At 44.0% G+C, this 20,566-nt stretch overlaps 1 protein-coding gene across 4 annotated transcripts in view; it reads right to left on the bottom strand.

The window, feature by feature from the left end:
* Positions 1-2,182, bottom strand: part of mlphb (melanophilin b) — a 97,580-nt gene extending 95,398 nt beyond the window's left edge. For all 4 annotated transcript variants that reach the window (XM_061926376.2, XM_061926373.1, XM_072912009.1 and 1 more), the window contains exon 1: positions 2,046-2,182. The gene's annotated coding sequence lies outside the window, so the exon portion shown is untranslated. The remainder of the gene's footprint in view (positions 1-2,045) is intronic.
* Between the last annotated feature and the right edge of the window lie 18,384 nt (positions 2,183-20,566).

Genomic DNA, 20,566 nt, shown 5'->3' with positions numbered 1-20,566 from the left:
AAGAGGCGTGGGCCGACTTTCCACAGGCCACAATCAATAACCTGATCAACTCTATACGTGAGGCAAATGATGGTCTCACCAGATACTTACTGCTTTTCTGACCCTCCCAGAACCCTAATAAAGCAAAACTGCACATTTCAGAGTGGCCTATTATTGTGGGCAGCCTAAGACACACCTGTGCAATAATCATGCTGTTTAATCAGCATCTTGATATGCCTCACCTGCAAGGTGGGCTGTATTATGTTGGCAAAGAAAAAATGCTCACTAACAAAGATTTAGACAGATTTGTGAACACTATTTGGGAGGAATAGGTCTTTTGTGTATATAGTTAACGTTTTAGATCTTTGAATTCATTAAAATTGGGCAAAAAAAAGTGTTGCATTTATATTTGTGTTCAGTATTAAAAAACACCACTCACAATGTACCTGAAGTTAACAATAATAACGCCACAATATTGACATGGATTAGGCCAAATTTAACAGTAATAACCAAATCATTTTCTTAATTTTGTTAATTGAGTATTTATATATCCATCCCTAATGGCGGCGTGGCTCAGATGGTAGAGGGTTCCTGGTACAAACCCTTATGGGCTGAAGGAAAACCAACATTGGTGCTGCAGAGACACCTTAAGACAATGTGTCCATTATTATTACTATTATTATTTTTATCAGTCAATGTTGCATACAACCATCACAGTGTGAATGTAGATCGAATGAATGATGGGTTCCATATATAGCTCTTTATTTATTTGTACTTGTCCTGAGCACTGAATAAGCTATTATCTATTAAATATGTATTTGTTTTTTCAAACTCATAATAGCTTATTAATGTTTTATTTAACACATTTCAAAATGTAAAGCTCAAATCTGCTTAAATCCGAGACAATCGTGAATCAGCTCAAACTTGTGCACTTAATTGGTGCTGAATTTCCCCCAGGGATCAATAAAGTACTTTCTATTCTATTATATTCTATTTTATTATTGTTTTTAAAAATATGAAATTACATATTTCACCACAGTATAAGAATGTCTCATCTATATCAAAATGTGGTATTAATATGATATTCGTAAGTGCAAGTATTCGACTTCAACACGAAGAAGTATTGATTATTTATAATACTACTACAATGTCACTGAGTATTCCTTTTGCAACATGCAAACTGGCATAGTAGCTGCTAAGGTGCTTACAATAGGAAATTATACACAATTTAAAATATACTTAACTAAATCTAGCTGTTAAAGTCTACCTAATAGTCTACTAATCTAATACTACTAGCCTGAAGATGCTACTCTAGTCAAATTTCATTGCATCTACTGTAGACAAATGTGCTAAAACGTGAATGTATTTGTCACATTTTTGTCAAGCTTCTTTCAAACTTCTTCCAAGAGAAACACTTTGACTCTCAGAAAAAAAAAACTGATCTTAATATTGAAAGCATTACATTATCATGTTTGAAACTTGTTAGTAGACAATATATTACTCTATTTACTATTTCTAGCAAAATGTTTGTTTCTGAACAAATGTCTTCTTTGTTTTCTGCTTCGGTCTCAATCTTCTGCAGGTAATAAGCAATAATAATTGCAATCATTTAAGTAATGTAAACAAGCACACGGACTGATACAACACAAGTGGTAACTATCAAAGTAATATTGTAGGATGAAGTATTAAATACATGTAAACGGGAATGTATCAATTTGTCTATTTTTAAAACAAGTAACATTTATGTAAATAGCTTCCGCAACAGTTCTGTCATCCTGGGAATTTGTTTTAATGCAAATAATATTTAGTACTAACATTAAATACTGTATTGTGCTGTCAACTGCAGGGAATTATGTATAGAACTTGATAAGACATCATATTTACTATTACTTTAAGATAAAAAAAATAAACTGTATATGTTGCTTGCAGTATTATTAATGATCAACTTTTAAATAAAAAGTACCTCAGGAATGAGCTTAGTCCATTAAAATAAACAGATAGTAGAAGTAGAAAGACACTTGTTTAAAAGTAGAAAAGAATGATGAACAGTAATAAACATAACTCACCTTGTTGCTTGAGCAGATTTGCTAGGAAGAAACGACAGAAAACTGCAGCAAATCAAGCAGTCGACAGCAACTTGAATCACATGACCTCATCTGAAACTTAATAACAAGCTTAGACTGTGAAGTCCATTACGACCCGGTTATTCCTACTACCGTGTATTACTACAGTACGCTCATGTATTACTGCAGTACTTTTTATACAGTATTAGTACTGCAACTTCAATCACATGGCCTCATTTGAAACATCAAGGAAACTTAATCACAAGCTTACATTGTGGCATCCTTTATACTAAGCTGTTATTCTTACTATCATGCACAACTACAGTACTCTCTTATATTACAAGCAACATCTCTTATTCTTACTATCATGTACTACTGCAGTACTGACACGTAATATTACAGTACTGTGTAATACTACACTACTTCTTAATATCATGTATTACATGTATTACTGCAGTACTAGCATGTATAAGTACAGTACTATAATGTATTAGTACAGTAATATCATATATTACATGTATTACTGCAGTACTAGCATGTATAAGTACAGTATTATAATGTATTAGTACAGCATTCTCATGTATTAATACCAATACCACTTATTCTGACTGTATTACTACAGTACTATCAAGTTTTACTACAGTACTATCATGTATTACTACAGTACCTGTCATTCTTACTATAATGTATTAGGACAATACGATGACATTTTACTGCAGTACTATCATGTACAGTAGGTACCACTGTATTTTTGCCTCATCCTTCACTTGAAACGTGAGTGAAGAATGCGTGAAGGATGCACTACCGACTTAAGAAGTCCAAAAGAGAAACATATAATACATTATCTCCTCACAGGTAGTACCTGGTGGTTGTTTGAGCACACTGCAGCTAGTCCTGGATAGCACCACTCCTCAATGCTTCAGGTACACACAAGATTCTCACAGGAATGAGGAAAAAATACAATGGTACCTACTGTAGTAGTACAGTACTATCGTGTTTTACTGCAGTACTACCATGTATTAGCAGACTACCATCATGTATTTTGAAAGTACTATCATGTACTACTGCAGTATCTGATTTACGGAAAACAAAGCTAAATATTTGCAGTATTTGTCACTCAGCATTAGTGTGCAGTGACTGTGAGCTGTGAAGTCCAGTTTAGACTTAAATCTCAACTCACGTGACATGGTGGTAATGTACCATTCGTCACCTGACATTGTTGTAATGTACCACAAGTCACATGACATGGTTGAATGGTACAAGTCACATGGCATGGTTGTAATGTACCACAAGTTGCATGACATGGTTGTTCTGTACCACTTCGGTAAACTTCAGCATATTAATAAAAATAAAAGGACTGTTATAAATGCTGATTGTCAAAGATGTTAGACAATATAACACGAGATAGTTTGACCTCATTCTGGAAATTCATTGTCTTGCTCAAGCTAATATTATTTATATGGTGCTGAGATACACATGATTTTAGCCTTTCAAAGCTCCTCTTGGAAAATCATTTTTTAGCCTCAGTATTGTCAAATCCGAGTTACGGCCCTGGTTGTATTGTATATCTTTAATAACACCTGAGGAAAAATACAATCATTTTATTTATTTTTTTGCATGACCTTTCTTCTGCCGTGACCTTTACTATGCTTTTTCTTGGCGCCTCCTGGAAGTGCCAGGGGTGGAGCCACTAGTTGCAATTAGGATCTTTATAGCCCTGGCAATCAATACGCTGGTCACCAGACTGTCATACTCCCATGAGCTTCTCAGCTGCTGTCCTGATTTTTCAGTTCCAGCCTTCCTTGGTTTTTGTGCAGTTTCCCTGAGTAGTTTTCTACCGAGTATTGTGGTTGCTACTTTGTCCTAGCATTTTTTGGAACTCTACCCTCATTCTTATTTGTACTTTGTTCTTTATCATAGTCATTTTTTTCACAGCAACCTTTTAGTTGCTGTTGCTTTTTGTTACTTCTTTGTAAAATCCTGTTTATTGACTGTTTGCTTGAGTCTCTACTTTGGGGGCCTATTCTGCCGCCATACCGGCCTTCGTGACGGTATAGTCAGCCCAATACGGACCCCGGAGACTCTGAGCGTTTTGCCCTGGCAAAGCAAAATTATTAGCCAACAAAAGACATTTTTACGTGATATCGTGGAAGCGATCAATAACGTTTCTGCTAATCCCAGCAGTTTAGCAGGGATGCAGCCACGCCCACTGCCTTGCCACCTGAAAACATTGTTACCACTAATCCTACATCTGCTGCAGTGTCACCTGCCCATGTCAAGGAGCCTGACATATCTCATCCAAATCGTTATGTTGCGGTTCCTGCGCACTGTTCCTCTACCAGTGCTATGTGGTATTTGATCAGCAGCCACTAACTTATAGCCAGGACAGATGCAAGATAGCGTTCATAATGAGCTTGCTTACCGGCGAAATGGCCGGCTGGGCTATAGCTATTAGCTCCGGCAAGCCCATGGTTCGCTTCTCTCTCTTTGACAGTTTCTGGACGAGATGATAAGTGTTTTTAACCATCCACTGCGGGATAAAGAGGTGGGCACCCGGTTGCTGGATCTCACCAAGGGGAATCACTCCGTAGTCGATAACGCCCTCCACTTTCGGATCCTGGCAGCTGAAAGCTAACCTGACTCTTGCCAGATCCTTGTAGTTAGCTGAGCTCCACACAAGGATCTGGACTCGAGGGCATTGCAAGATTCAAGATAGCAAAAAATAATGAACCAATCAGGATTGCCGGCGGGATTTCATACAGGTGACATAGCGCCGAAGCGACTGTTTTATTCAAACAACAATGGCAGCACGCAGCGAGGAGTCGTGTGCTGACATTGATTCTGCTATTGCAACTGTTTAGCGACATTGATCGTCCACTGACATTGCTGCGTTGTTTCAGTAAAAGTTCTCAAACTTTTTGCTCTGTCGTCATCCAATATGTCGGCTGTTCTGTTTTGGATTTCCCAGCGTCGCTCTCATCAGCGTCACGGGTTGATTTTGATGGGAGTGGTTGAAGTAGCACGTCATTCAAGATAACGGACAAGTGGTTTATCCAATCACATACAATTATTTTTTACAAGGCCCTGCCTTCTGAAATACATCTTCTTTTGAGAAGTCCCAGATCCTTGTTTGGAGCTCAGCGAACTACAAGGATCTGGCAAGAGTCAGGTTTGCTCAAAGCGGCTTCGAGGCTACTGCATTATGTGGGATACACCGCAATGTACTACGTTCGCAAGTAAAGGACGACCTGCCACTAAATATGAGACTTCCACTTTTGAGGAACTTGTTGGAGTCGCCATAAGACTGGATAATTGTCTACGAAAGAGGGAAGAGTTACATGAGCGTAGCGTTCCACAGCGGCTCGAGTCTACCAGCTTACCTCCCATTGTTCCGATTTAACAACCCTCACTGCATACTGCCATTTCTGATTGTCCAGTCACCATGAAATAACCCTTGCAGCTTGGAGGTGGTCTGTTTCACAGCTAGAGCTGTGGAGGAAGCTTCAGCTTTGCCTGTTCTGCGGAAATACAGTCCACCATCTTCGTGACTGCACCGTTCGACCTCTTTGGCGCAAGAGTGCTCCCCTTGGTTGTCAGATGAATTCTTCTGATGGTTTTCCAAATTCTGGACAGCGTGTTTCCACACAACACTCATGTGAGTCCAATGCTTTACCTCACACTACACAATCCATCCAGAACCAGGGTGTTTATGATAGACTTCAAATGCAAGTGACTCTGACTAGTGTTGGACTTAATATTGATGTTATTGCCCTTATTGAGTATGGTGAAGACGATTGTTTTTTTTTTGGGACTCTACCTTTGCTGATTTGCACAACATTCCGAGATTACTTCTCACTTGTTCCAAGGAAATACACTCTTTGGATGGACACCTCCTGGCGATAATTACACATAACACTAAAGACTTAACCCATTGGGTTTCTGCTAATCATTACAAGACGATTTGTTTCCTCATTATGTCCTCACGATCTGCCCCGGTAGTTTTAGGTTTAACGTGGTTTAAGATACACCGAGTGTCACCTAAATGCCGTGATCTTCGTTTAGTATTTAGGAAGGACTCCGCTCAATCGTTACCTTCTCACTGACCTTCCGATTGTGCGATTAATTTTCTGCCCAGTTTCTCTCTACCCACTGCTAAAATGTACAATGTGTCCAAACCTGAGCAAGATGCTTTTCACACTAATATTTCCTCTTCACTTGTCGCAGGGCTCACTCGTCATTCGTCCTCACCCATAGGAGCAGCGTTTTTTGTAGAAAGGAAGGATGAGTTATTGCAACCATGAATCAATAGAATAGATGTCCCCTTTCGCTCATGGACTCTGCATTTGCTTCCCTGCACTCCACCATTAACTTCTCCAAGTTAGACCGCCGTAATGCCTATCACCTAGTTCACGTCTGACAGGGTGACGAGTGAAAACCGCATTCACTACTCGTCTCCGTCATTTTGAATAGTTGGTCATGCCCTTCGGTCTTACTATCGCACCCACTGTATTTCAGAATCTTATCAACGATGTCCTGACTGATATGATTGGTAGCTTTTGTTTCATGTGCCTAGATGATATTCTATTATTTTCAAGATCTTTCCGCGAACATGTCAAGCATGTTCGCTTGGTACAACAAAGACTGTTAGAAAAACATCTGTAGGTTAAGGCAGAAAAATGTGAGTCCCATTGCAGTTTCATATTATTCTTAGGTTTTGTTGTGGAGAAGGGTCAACTTAGAGCAGATCTAGCCAAGATCTAGGCTGTGGGCTAGGAAGCGACTACAAAAGTTCCACGGATTTGCAAATTTGTAGAGATGTTTCATTCGCTGTTTTAGTAGTAAGGCGGAACCACTGACAAGAAGTTTGAACGTTCCACTGAAGCTCAAACAGCATTCTGTCTGCTTAAAAGTATGTTTACCTTTTGCCTTGTGTTGTGGGAGGTAGAAAGAATAGTTGCCAGAGATGTTCAGACTCCAGAGGGATGTCTTTCAGACAAGCTGTTTCTTCCGGATGTGAAACGGACTGATGTACTCAGGTGGGGTCACTCCTTCAATATTGTTTGTCATCATGGCATAATCCGCACACAGTTCCTTATCTCCCAGACGTTTTGGTGGCTATCCATGACAAAAGATGTGAAGGGGTTTGTTTCTACCGGAATAAGACCTTCAATTATCCTGCTGGTTTCCTTCGTCTTCTGCCCATCCCCTCCTGCCTGTATTGTACTGGACTTTGTCATTGGTATTTTTACTGTCTCATAAGAACCCTGTCATTCTGAATATTGCCGACAGATTCTCCAAAATGACCCACTTCATTGTTCTTCCCAAACTGCAGTCTGCTTTGGAGACTGCTCGCCTGCTGGTCAAACACATCTTTTACATTCATGGCATCCCTTGTGAGCTGTTGTCGGACAGAGGACCCAAGTTTTGTAAGGCATTGGGTGCCTCCATGAGCCTTTCTTCAGGCTACCACCTTCAGACGAATGGTCAAACAGAGTGGGCCAATCAAGACCTGGTGGCGGCTCTATGTTGTGTGTCATCAGCATTCTTCTTCCTGGTCTATCCACCTACCATGGGTGGAATATGAACACAACGCGCTCGTCTTCTCCGCCACAGGTATGTCTCCATTTAAGACGGCCTATGGTTACCAGCCACCTCTGTTTCCCTCCCAGAAAGTCGCTATTTCCATCCCTTCAGTGCACCTCTGGCAAGCCCACCGTGTCTGGCGGGACAGCCGTGCTGCTCTTGCTTGCACCGCTGCCCAGAATAAACAGCTGGCAGATCGTCACAGAATTCCTGCTCCTGCATACTGCATACTCCTGCAAGAGGTGTGGCTATTTTCCAACCCTTGGCAGGGGTTTCCAAAAAGATGGGTCCCAGGTTCATTGGTCCATTCAAGATTGATGCCATTAATAACCCAGCCTTTGTCAGGCATAAACTCCGACCGAGTCTTAAAGCTCATCCTGTTTTCCATGTCTCCAAACTCAAGCCTGTTGCCATCGGCAGGTTGAGTCCTCCAGTGGTGCCTCCTCCTGCTCTGTGCCTGATTGATGGCCATCCAGCATATATTATTAAGGCCATTCTCAATTCCAGAAATGTGCGTACAGTACCTTGTAGACTGGGAGGGATATAGTCCAGAGCAAGGGCCGTGGGTCTCCCCGCTCATGTCTTCTGGACTCTTCAATGATCCATGATTTCTACTCGCACCATCCGGGTAAGCCAGATCGGTCCCCACGGGGGCCTCTTTCAAAGGGTGGGGTGGGGGGGTAGTCCTGTCATGTTTCTGTTTTCCACCCTTCCTTCTGCCGTGACCTTTGCTCTGTTTTTCTTAGAGCCTTCTGTAAGTGCGGGGGATGGGGGGGTGGGGGGGGGGGGGTTGCGCTGCTCGCCAGACTGTCATACTCCCATGAGCTTCTCGTCTGCCTTCCTGATTTTCCAGTTCCAGCCTTCCTTGGTAATTGTGAAGTTTCCCTGAGTAGTTTTCTAATGAGTATTTTGGTTGGTACGTTGTCCTAGTATTTTTGTGGTTTTGCTCTCATTCTTTAATTTTTCTGGTCAGTTTTTTCATAGCAACTTTTTGTTTGTTTTTTATTGTTGCTCCTTTGTATTTTGAACATTGACTTTTTTCTCACCTGTGTGCTCTTTTGGTTAATAAATCATTTGTAATGAGTCTCTGCTTTGGGGTCCTATTTTTCCACCATACCGGCCATCGGGACAGTTTTCCATCCATCCATTTTCTACCCCTTGTCCTTACGGGGTCCCAAGGGGTGCTGGAGCCTATCCCAGCTGCACACGACTTGTACACCATGGACAAGTCGCCACCTCATCGCAGTGCCAATACAGATAGACAGACAGTTTTGTTTGAATATAATCCATCCATCCATTTTTTACCGCTTGTCCCTCTCATGGTTGCAGCGGTGCAAGAGCCTATCACAGCTGCACTCAGGCGGACAGCAGGGTACACAAGTTGTCACCTCATCACGGGGCAAACACAGGTTGACAAATAATAATTCACACTCACATTCACACATTAGGGCCAATTTAATGTTGCCAATCAGTTTAAACTACAAAATGTTTTGTTTTCTTTTGTTTGCAATGCTCTTTTTCATGTATAAGTGAATACTCCTTTGACTGTGATATTAGATTAATTATGAATTCATATTCAAGTGTGGAACTAGATATATTAGCCATTTTAAGAATGGATACTGTAAGGCGCAGTTGTTCTTGTAATTCTGCTTATTGATAGTATGTGTAGTGTCAACCAGCTTCAACATTTTAAATGAAAAAGTCCTTATGTCCACCACTTATATATATATGTATATATATATATATATATGTATATATATGTATGTATATGTGTATATATATATATGTATATATATATATATATATATATATATATATATATATATATATATATATATATATATATATATATATATATATATATATATATATATATATTTATTTATATATATATGTATGTAGTTTTCAGTAGCTTTATAAATATTAACAAAAATACATCATACTATAATTAAAAACTCCATTTATACCTTTGAAAAATCATGCGACCATTTTGAAAAGACAAATGGGACAAAAAGTGACAAAGCTAACTGGACTATGTTGTTTCCACAGTAAAAGTGCTTTTATTCTTGTTGAGTGTTTGCATTTGGAATAAGGCTGTGAAACACAAAAAATACTGTACTTTGGTTTCATGTAACAGTCTGAGACTACATCCAGTAAATGTCAATGTCAGAGGATCATTTAAATGAAGAGTAAATGACAGAGTTAAACACATTATTATTCATCTCATTTCCTGCCTGTGTGTGTTATGAAGTCAAAGTAGCTCATTTGAACCATGATTAGAACCATGGGATCCACTTATTCATTCATCTTTGCCTATCTTCACATGAAGCATATGAACATGCTATTTATTTCTACACTTGAGTGTGTTTGCAGTGTTTTCTTGTCTTACACTTCAACAACAACAACAGCTGAGTTTCCTGCAAAAGTAACTCCGACAGCAAATAGTTTAGAACTGGAGTCTCCCTTTAAAGAAAAAATAAATTGCAACTAGCGAAGATTGTATAGTCGGCACTCCTTTTACTGTCAAGATGCCCTTGAGCAAGGCACTGAATCCCCAAACTCAACTCAGTGTACTCTTGGGAGTAAGGGTTCCAAATGGGTTCTTCTTGGGGTGCAGGAGTTCTACCCAGAACCATTTGCTTCTAAATTAAACCTTTTATAAAATAAGGGTTATTCATGGGTTCTTTTTAAGAAAATTTCAATACAGAGAACCATTTTTGAAGGAGTTCTTCCAGGGCTGTTGAAAAAATATGGGTATTAGACAAGCCTCACGTTCGGAAATTTTAATTTTTAGCCGTGTTTCAAATAAGAAATTCCCTTATTCAGGTACCCTCAATTGTACTTGTTTTGTCACAGTCTTAAATTTAAATGTGGCTTCATCATTTAATGCTATTCACTTGTTAAAAGCTAACATGCATTCAGCAGTGCTCCCACACTAAGTATTGAAGCCCCTGTCTCCAAGACAGACAACTGCATTAACCAGTCAGCGAGAGAGTTAAACCCACTGGTCAGTGCATCTCATCATCTGTGGTTGTAACACCAGCCCCTCCTACAGGAAGTATTTCTATCCGCAGCTCTTAAGCAAAACAATTTCATTCTCTTTTCAGAATTCGATGAGTCGACATATTTTGCCTTAATGTGGATGGCAGGAGGGCTCCAGTGTGGAAAGACTGGATTCTAATGTGTGGGGCCTGGCCACATAGTCCGCCCTTCTCTCCAAAACAGATGTGACATATCACTGGTGATTACTTCAAGGACAGTGGTTTGTTGAAAGAAGTGTCTAGAAAACACACATCAATAAAGTTGAGACAAAAGTATGAGAAGGTACTGAATGTCATGAGGTTAGTCTTAAGCTATGACTAGGAAGCATATAAACAGTCCATCCATTTTCTACCACCTGTCTCTTTAGGGATCACGGGGGGTGCTGGATCTTATCCCAACTGCACTCAGGCGGAAGGCGGTGTACACCCTGGACAAGTCGCCACCTCATCGCAGGACCAGCACAGACAGACAGACAGACAACATGCACACTCGCATTCTCACACTAGGGCCAATTTAGTGTTGCAAATCAGCCTATTCCCAGGTGCATGTCTTTGGAGGTGGGAGGAAGCCGGAGTACTCGGAGGGAACCCATGCAGTCATAGAGAAAACATGCAAACTCCACACAAAACGAGTCCGGGAATCGAACCAAGGACCTTCATTAACAGAAATTTTACAGGGCACAATTCAGGGCATGCTAGGACTATGGGTGCATTGTTTACGGAGCTGCGGCCAAGTGTATGATGGAGAAAATAGACATACCATACAGAGCAATAAGCATTAGTATTGAAGCAGTTAAAACAAGTGGCACCAATACTATCTTAGTTGAAGCAAATTAGCTAACTCTAAGTTTAAGGAAAAGCAAACTGTTCTGTCAAAATGAGTTGTTTTGTCAAAAAGAGCAACCCAACGCTACAGAGCATGCACAGACTGTCAGGGCGCGGGCTCGAACCCGCTTTTCTCCGGCAGGTGGGTCTGCCAGCACCTTCATTGGCAGCGCGCCGACACGCCCATGCTTGCGCTGGCCGCATCATGCCCACATGCCGGCAAGGCTGTGGGCGATTAGCAATCAGCACACCTGGGACTGATGAGGGCGAGCTGTATATAGACCAGTGGACCCAAGAATCGTGGCCAGAACTTAATCTTCTGTCGTGTACCATAAGCCGACTAACCCAGCTTTATGCTCTCTCTCTCTCTGCGTTTCCCCTCCGTGTTTCATTGTTCTTCCTTGTCATCCTCCTCAGTCTGCCTTTGTCCCCGCGTCGACGATCTGTGCGTCTTGTCTGCTTCCCGGACTGCCTCTTCAATCCTCGACCCCTACTTGGACACGTACCTCCTACGCCTCGCCATTCGCCCTGACCATCTGCCTGCCCCCACGGACTGCCTTCATGCCTTGTCCCTCCTCTCGAGTCAACACTATGTAAAACACTCAGGTAATTACCCACACCTAGTTTAACACCACACACTCTTGGATTTTGGTCACACTCCATTCTCTAGCCTAGTTTATATATATCTTATTATATATATTGTCCATCCATCCATCCATCTTCTTCCGCTTATCCGAGGTCGGGTCGCGGGGGCAACAGCCGAAGCAGGGAAGCCCAGACTTCCCTCTCCCCAGCCACTTCGTCCAGCTCTTCCCGGGGGATCCCGAAGCGTTCCCAGGCCAGCCGGGAGACATAGTCTTCCCAACGTGTCCTGGGTCTTCCCCGTGGCCTCCTACCGGTCGGACATGCCCTAAACACCTCCCGAGGGAGGCGATCGGGTGGCATCCTGATCAGATGCCCGAACCACCTCATCTGGCTCCTCTCGATGTGGAGGAGCAGCGGCTATACTTTGAGCTCCCCCGGATGACAGAGCTTCTCACCGTATCTCTAAGGGAGAGCCCTGCCACCCGGCGGAGGAAACTCATTTCGGCCGCTTGTACCTGTGATCTTGTCCTTTCGGTCATAACCCAAAGCTCATGACCATAGGTGAAGATGGGAACGTAGATCGACCGGTAAATTGAGAGCTTTTCCTTCCGGCTCAGCTCCTTCCTCAACACAACGGATCGATACAGCGTCCGCATTACTGAAGATGCCGCACCGATCCGCCTGTCGATCTCACGATCCACTCTTCCCTCACTTGTGAACAAGACTCCGAGGTACTTGAACTCCTCCACTTGGGGCAGGGTCTCCTCCCCAACCCGGAGATAGCACTCCACCCTTTTCCGGGCGAGAACCATGGACTCGGACTTGGAAGTGCTGATTCTCATCCCAGTCGCTTCACACTCGGCTGCGAACCGATCCAGCGAGAGCTGAAGATCCTGGCCAGATGAAGCCATCAGGACCACATCATCTGCAAAAAGCAGAGACCTGATCCTGCAGCCACCAAACCGGATCCCCTCAACGCCTTGACTGCGCCTAGAATTCTGTCCATAAAACTTATAAACAGAATCGGTGACAAAGGGCAGCCTTGGCGGGGTCCAACCCTCACTGGAAACGTGTCCGACTTACTGCCGGCAATGCGGACCAAGCTCTGACACTGATCATACAGGGAGCGGACAGCCACAATCAGACAGTCCGATACCCCATGCTCTCTGAGCACTCCCCACAGGACTTCCCGAGGGACATGGTCAAATGCCTTATTCAAGTCCACAAAGCACATTTAGACTGGTTGGGCAAACTCCCATGCACCCTCAAGGACCCTGCCGAGAGTATAGAGCTCGTCCACAGTTCCACGACCAGGACGAAAACCGCACTGTTCTTCCTGAATCCGAGGTTCGACTATCCGGCGTAGCCTCCTCTCCAGTACACCTGAATAGACCTTACCGGGAAAGTTGAGGAGTGTGATCCCACGATAGTTGAAACACCCTCCAGTACCCCTTCTTAAAGAGAGGAACCACCACCCCGGTCTGCCAATCCAGAGGTACCGCCCCCGATGTCCACGCGATGATGCAGAGTCTTGTCAACCAAGACAGCCCCATAGCATCCAGAGCCTTAAGGAACTCCGGGCGGATCTCATCCACCCCCGGGGCCTTGCCACCGAGGAGCTTTTTAACTACCTCAGCAACCTCAGCCCCAGAAATAGAAGAGCCCACCACAGACTCCCCAGGCACTGCTTCCTCATAGGAAGACGTGTTGGTGGGATTGAGGAGGTCTTCGAAGTATTCCCTTCACCGATCCACAACATCCGCAGTCAAGGTCAGCAGAACACCATCCTCACTATACACGGTGTTGATAGTGCACTGCTTTCCGTTCCTGAGGCGGCGGATGGTGGTCCAGAATTGCTTCGAAGCCATCCGGAAGTCGTTTTCCATGGCTTCCCCGAACTCCTCCCATGTCCGAGTTTTTGCCTCCGCAACCGCTGAAGCCGCACACTGCTTGGCCTGTCGGTACCTGTCCGCTGCCTCAGGAGTCCTATGAGCCAAAAGAACCCGATAGGACTCCTTCTTCAGCTTGACGGCATCCCTCACCGCCGGTGTCCACCAACGGGTTCTAGGATTACCGCCACGACAGGCACCAACTACCTTGCGGCCACAACTCCAATCAGCTGCCTCGACAATAGAGGCGCGGAACATGGTCCACTCGGACTCAATGTCCAGCACCTCCCTCGTGACATGTTCAAAGTTCTTCCGGAGGTGGGAATTGAAACTCTCTCTGACAGGAGACTCTGCCAGACGTTCCCAGCAAACCCTCACAATGCGTTTGGGCCTGCCAGGTCTGTCCGGCATCCTCCCCCACCATCGCAGCCAACTCACCACCAGGTGGTGATCGGTTGAAAGCTCCGCCCCTCTCTTCACCCGAGTGTCCGAAACATGAGGCCGCAAATCCGATGACAGCCCCCGGACAACATAGCTCCTAGGATCATTGGGACACGCAAACTCCTCTACCACGGTAAGGTGGCAGCTCAAAGAGGAGTTTATATATATATTGTGCATATATATAATAAAACATAGAGCAACACCACCCCCTTGTGTCTGTGCCGTCAACTCTCTACTGCTAAACACAACAGTAAGTTCCGGCCAATTTAATTCTAAGGACCTGACAGCACAGTTTTTCCTTAGCCCCACTCCCAGTGTCTTTATCCCGGCCCCCAGTGACTTTTTTGCCACTCAAGATGTATTTTTCTTTTTTTCACTCCACCCGGGAAAATGTTTCTAGTACTGATCGCCTATGGTGGAGGGGAATGTTTAGCGGTGATATTGGGGAAAAGGGATTTTCCCCCTCCCTGGATACCCTCCTCCCACACTCAGTGACTGTTCCTCATTCAACAGGAAGCGTCTGGCATCTGCTTTCGGAGGGGGGGGGGGGGATAGTACTGGTGGCTGTGCTGATGTGATAGCCCAGCTGCGCCCAGCCAGGCTATCCCCTGCTAGACCTTCACCACTTGTTCTCCGGCAGGCCAAACTGCAACCACCAGCAAGCCCGTTACCACCTGTCTTTCGGTTTGCCTGGCCGCACCCACCAACCACACAACCAGCACCCGCTCCTAGGCTAGTTCCTACACCAGCACCCGCTCCTAGGCTGGTTCCTACACCATCACCCGCTCCTGTACTGGTTCCTACACCAGCACCTGCTCCTGCGCTGGTTCCTACACCAGCACCCGCTCCTGTGCTAGTCCCCAGACCAGCACTTGCTCCTGGGCTGGTTCACAGACCAGCACTCGCTCCTGGGCTGGTTTCCAGACCAGTACCCGCACCCGGACTGATTCCCAGACCAGTACCCGCACCGGCCCCCGTGTCTACAGGAGCACCCAGACTGGCCCCCGTGTCTACACCAGCCCCCAGACCCTCCCCCCGTGTTTATACCAGCACCCAAATTGGCCCCCGCGTCTGCAGCACATGCGACTGCACCTTGGCCGGCTCCTCGGTCATCCTCCTCATCGCAGGCTCCGACGACATCGTCCTCCTCGCCTAGCGCTCCGACGACATCATCCTCTTCGTCTCAGGCTCCGACGACATTGTCCTTCTCGTCTCTGGCGGACATCTCCACACAGGCCGCACAGGCAGCCATCAGGCGCGGCGCCCTCTGTGGCCAGTGCATGGACGCATTTTGCGGCAATTGCAGCGACGCCCAGGACATGGGTGTGGTACTCGTGGGCTGCTGTGGTTATTGCGCCACTTGCGTCCGCCTTCCCGACGGCCTATAAGGTGGCCGTTCATTGGCCGTCCGACTCGCCGGCTGCAGCGGGGGTCTACTCGCCGCCGCCACCAGACTCGTCCCCGATGGTTACAGGGAAACTTGGGCCGGCGACCCACCACCAGTTTTCCCCTCCGCCTTCCCTTGTCTCTTGATTTCGTTGTTCTGCTTTCAGTCCTAGGACATCTGGAATCTGTCCATAAGGAGGGGTGTACTGTCACGGCGCGGGCTCAAACCCGTTTTTCTCCGGCAGCTGGGTCTGCCAGCACCTATGTTGGCAGCGCTCGGCATCACTTGTCGTCCTCCCCAGCAGTCTGCCTTCATCCCTGCGTCGACAAGCTGTGCGTCTCGTCAGTCATAGCTTTCTAGTCACAGTCATAGCTTCCTCTTCGATCCTCGACCCCCGCTTGGACACGGACCTCCTTTGCCTCGCCATTCGCCCTGACCATCTGCCTGCACCCTCGGACTGCCTTCATGCCTTGTCCCTCCTCTCGAGTCAACCCTAGGTAAAACACTCAGGTAATTACCCACACCGAGTCTAACACCACACTCTTGGATTTTGGTCACACTCCATTCTCTAGCCTAGTTTATATGTATTTTGTATTGTGTATTATTATATATATTGTGCATATATATAATAAAACATAGAGCAACATTACCCCCTTGTGGAACTGTGCCGTCACTACTCCCCCTGTATACATAACACAGACATGCGCATCAACTCCAATGTTTTCCTCTGAACAAATGACAGAATTGAAAAATCAAAATTAGGTACTTTGTGTACACTTACCCTGTGTAGACTTTGTCACTCGCACTACAAGTACAGTAAGTAATTTTTTCAATTAAATTAGATTTTTTGTTGTGTCTTCTGACCCGTAAGCATGTAAGCACTTACAGCGTGAGGACGTTCACATTGTATATTAACAGATAGTAAGCAAAGCATGAAGACCAGGAGTCACCAACTGTTTTGTAAATTGTAACTGAGATGTACTTCATGGGTACTGAGTCATACGAAGGGATACCAGGTTGATACGCTCTTCTGAAAAAAAACATTTGCTCAATTTGCCTTTAATTATACATTATTAATGATGATTAATGATACTCATCTCTATGAAAACACTGATCACGTTAATGATTTCTCGCAATTATCAACAATGACAACAAGGTGTGAAACATATATCAATATTAATTTCAGTAATTGTTACATTTTCAGATGATCACATACATCCATATATTTCATAGGAAAAATGTCCCATTTTCACTAGCCATTAAAAAAACTTTTAACAAACCATTAACTCTGTTGCACTATGCTTCAAAAAGTTATTAATTATGTAATATTAAAGAAAAATCGACTTACATATTTGAAATAAATCTTGTCACATTTTGAACTAATGACCAAATCAACAGCTGCGCTGAACTGCCGCTGTCCACGAACTCGTCGGACTAGATGCTAAACCACCTGCACCTCGCCAGTTACCAGACATAGCTGACACTAGTCAAGCCGTCAAGAGATTAGATCGGTTCCATATTTCTCGTCTTTAAGTACGGTGTAAGCCCTGATAGCAGGTCATACTGCGCCGGATCCGCTTTCAAATCACCAGATCCGTATAGAAGTCATTTGTAGTCCATTTGAGTGGCTGTCTACATTTTCCTCTATATTTTGGGTCATTAAAAAACACAACAAATATATTAATTGATCATGGTCAAAGTGTAAATGGTATAGAGCAAAGTATAAAATCTACACGATATATTTATAAATGCTATACAAACATATTTTTACATCCAAAAATGTGCATTTCAACTATCATTGAGCAGTACGTAGTTCACCATGACAAACTGTTTCCAGTTGGATATGTTGGCAGCCTCTCTAAAATGTAAAGACATGCAAATTGTTGTTAAAATTTGTCTTCATTCATTCATCCTCCCCAGATTTTTGCTTTGTCTTCCATTGGGGGACATCACATCAAGCAGATTACCTGGAACATACTGTCACACATTTTTTGACAATGTGGCCAAAAAATTATCATGGAAGAGAGCAAATGGAAAAATGGCCCTCCGACAAATGGAATTGAGAGCAGAACTTGCACGTGAGTACAAAAAAATGTCACTAGAAAAAGTTTGATTTGTAGGAAAAAGTTATGTTATTATGGTCGTATATCTCCAAAAAAAGGCTTGGTAATAATGTCATAGTGTGTAAAATTAAGTGGCAGGAATGTTGAGGATAAACACACTCACTGTAATTAAACACAAACATAATGCTGAAATATTGTAATCATATTTATTACTACACTAACAAGCAGTACATGCTGTCAGGGGAGGCAAGTGAGGCAGTGCCTAAACTTGCCACCAGCTTAAGCATGAAATGTTCAAAAACAAAGTAATAAAATAAATAAAGTTGTAATATTTATCTTTTGGTCTATGCTTTCTACATGATTTTGATGTGGTTCCTGTATATTTTGATACTTTTCATGGTCAAAATCGCAGAAATTCCTTGTGTCCTGAACAGGTGGTGCCTCCACAGCTACACACAAAGTGGATTGAGCGTGTGCGTGCGAGGGGGCGTGTGCTTGTTGAAAAGTGCTTGGGAAAAGGCAGGCCATGAGGCAGCAAGTACCGTATTTTCCGCACCATAAGGCGCCCTGGGTTATAAGCCGCGCCTTCAATGAACGGCATATTTCAAAACTTTGTCCACCTATAAGCCGCCCCGTGTTGTAAGCCGCATCTAACTGTGCTAAAGGAATGTCAAAAAAACAGTCAGATAGGTCAGTCAAACTTTAATAATATATTAAAAACCAGCGTGATGTGGGCGCGCATGGAGTCGTATATCAACATGGACGGAGCTGCGTGAAAAAAGCCACCCGGCCTCTTCGCGTAAACTTACCTTAACCACTCGCTCATCTTTTCTTCATCCATCCATCCCTTCGAGTTAGCTTTTATGATGACGCCGGCTGGAAAGGTCTCTTTTGGCAAGGTCTTCCTTTTGAATATCACCATGGGTGGAAGTTTCTGGCCATTAGCATGGCAAGCTAGAACCACAGTGAAGGATGACTTCTCATTCCCTGTGGTGCGAATATTCACCGTACGTGCTCCCGTTGTATCCACAGTGCGGTTCACAGGAATATCAAAAGTCAGTGGAACCTCGTCCATGTTGATAATGTTCTCTGGCCGGATCTTTTTTTCAGCTATCTTGTTTTTACAATATGCACGGAAAGTAGCCAGCTTTTCTTGAAAGTCTTTAGGCTGTTGCTGTGAAATAGTAGTCCGTGTGCGGATGGAGAGATTGCGTCTTTTCATGAATCGGAAACCTGTCGCTTAGTAGGAGCCATTTTGTGGTCTTTACAGATGTAAACACACAAAGGAAATGAAACGTAATATCCGCGCGCTTCTTCTTCTTCTACGCGGGCGGGTGGTTGCTTACAGTAGAAGAAGAAGCGCTTCCTGTTCTATGGGGGCGGGTGCTTACCTTGGCGGTTGCTTGCGTAGAAGAAGAAGCACTTCCTCTTCTACGGGGAAAAAAGATGGCGGCTGTTTACCGTAGTTGCGAGACCGAAACTTTATGAAAATGAATCTTAATATTAATCCATATATAAAGCGCACCGGGTTATAAGCCGCACTGTCAGCTTTTGAGTAAATTTGTGGTTTTTAGGTGCGGCTAATAGTGCGTAAAATACGGTAATTCTGCCACACAGTAGGGGGCAATATATTGTCAACATGCAGTTCAATGCCTCAGCAGTACTCTGACTCGCCACACTGGGAGAAGTGGGGGCACTCAAGCTAGCAGATACATGTCTCTCCAGCGGAAGCCAGCCTTTTTTTTTTAAACTGTATTTATAACAAACATGGCATTCTTATTAGAGTAAGCCAGCATTTGTGGGTATATGTTTTGTCACATGCAAAAATATTGTTTTATTGCTTGGAATGAAATTGAATTAAATGAATGTGTCTGCCAATATGGAGGCTTATATACTGTATCCAAGATTAAATACTTCTCTAAACTGGATTTTTAGACAAAATGAATGCAGGGTTTCCTGCAGCGCTTTGTTGTTAAGGCGGCCACCGCCTAAACTAAAGTCTTAACAAGCTGCTCCGCTTAGTTTTGCCTCTGCCTCTGTCAGTACTCTCTGCAGCACCCAGCATTGTCCCACCCACAGAACTATCTGAATGGTTACACGCAGAGCGGTAACAGCCAATCAGCAGTGCGTATTCAGAGCGCATGTAACAGCCAATCAGCAGTGCGTATTCAGAGCGCATGTAACAGCCAATCAGCAGTGCGTATTCAGAGCGCATGTAACAGCCAATCAGCAGTGCGTATTCAGAGCGCATGGAGTCAGTGCTCACGACAGAGGCAGGCAGAGAGGAGAGACGGTGCGGGTGAGCATAAGGCTGCGGACTCTCTCCAAATTATAATAAACACCTCCCAGTCAACTACAAGTAACATCACTATGAGCCTGTTGACGTCCTAGAAACATAAGCGGCAGCTCAGCTCGCTTGCAGTCCTTGAGATGAAGGCTAACTAGCTTTTAGCGTTACGTTAGCTCACTGTGCAGTGTGTGCGTGCGTGTGCGCCCCACATTAAACGGACAGCAAAGCCCTGTCTGTCTGAGAGAAAAACCAGCATTAGTGACCTAGAGTTAACAACAAGTTATTTCACCTTACCTTTTTCTCTGTTGATTGAGCTGTGTAGAAGCAGCAAAAAACGACATTATGTTAAAAAATAAGAGTTTCCTGAAGCTGTCTCTGAAAGTTGATATAATAATGTAACTGCATCATAAAGCCTACATG

The sequence above is a fragment of the Nerophis lumbriciformis genome, linkage group LG31 (genome assembly GCF_033978685.3).
Source record: "Nerophis lumbriciformis linkage group LG31, RoL_Nlum_v2.1, whole genome shotgun sequence".
In the NCBI taxonomy this organism is placed as follows: domain Eukaryota; kingdom Metazoa; phylum Chordata; class Actinopteri; order Syngnathiformes; family Syngnathidae; genus Nerophis; species Nerophis lumbriciformis.
Note: the sequence above shows the minus strand (reverse complement) of the source record. Positions and strands in the feature narration are given on the sequence as shown.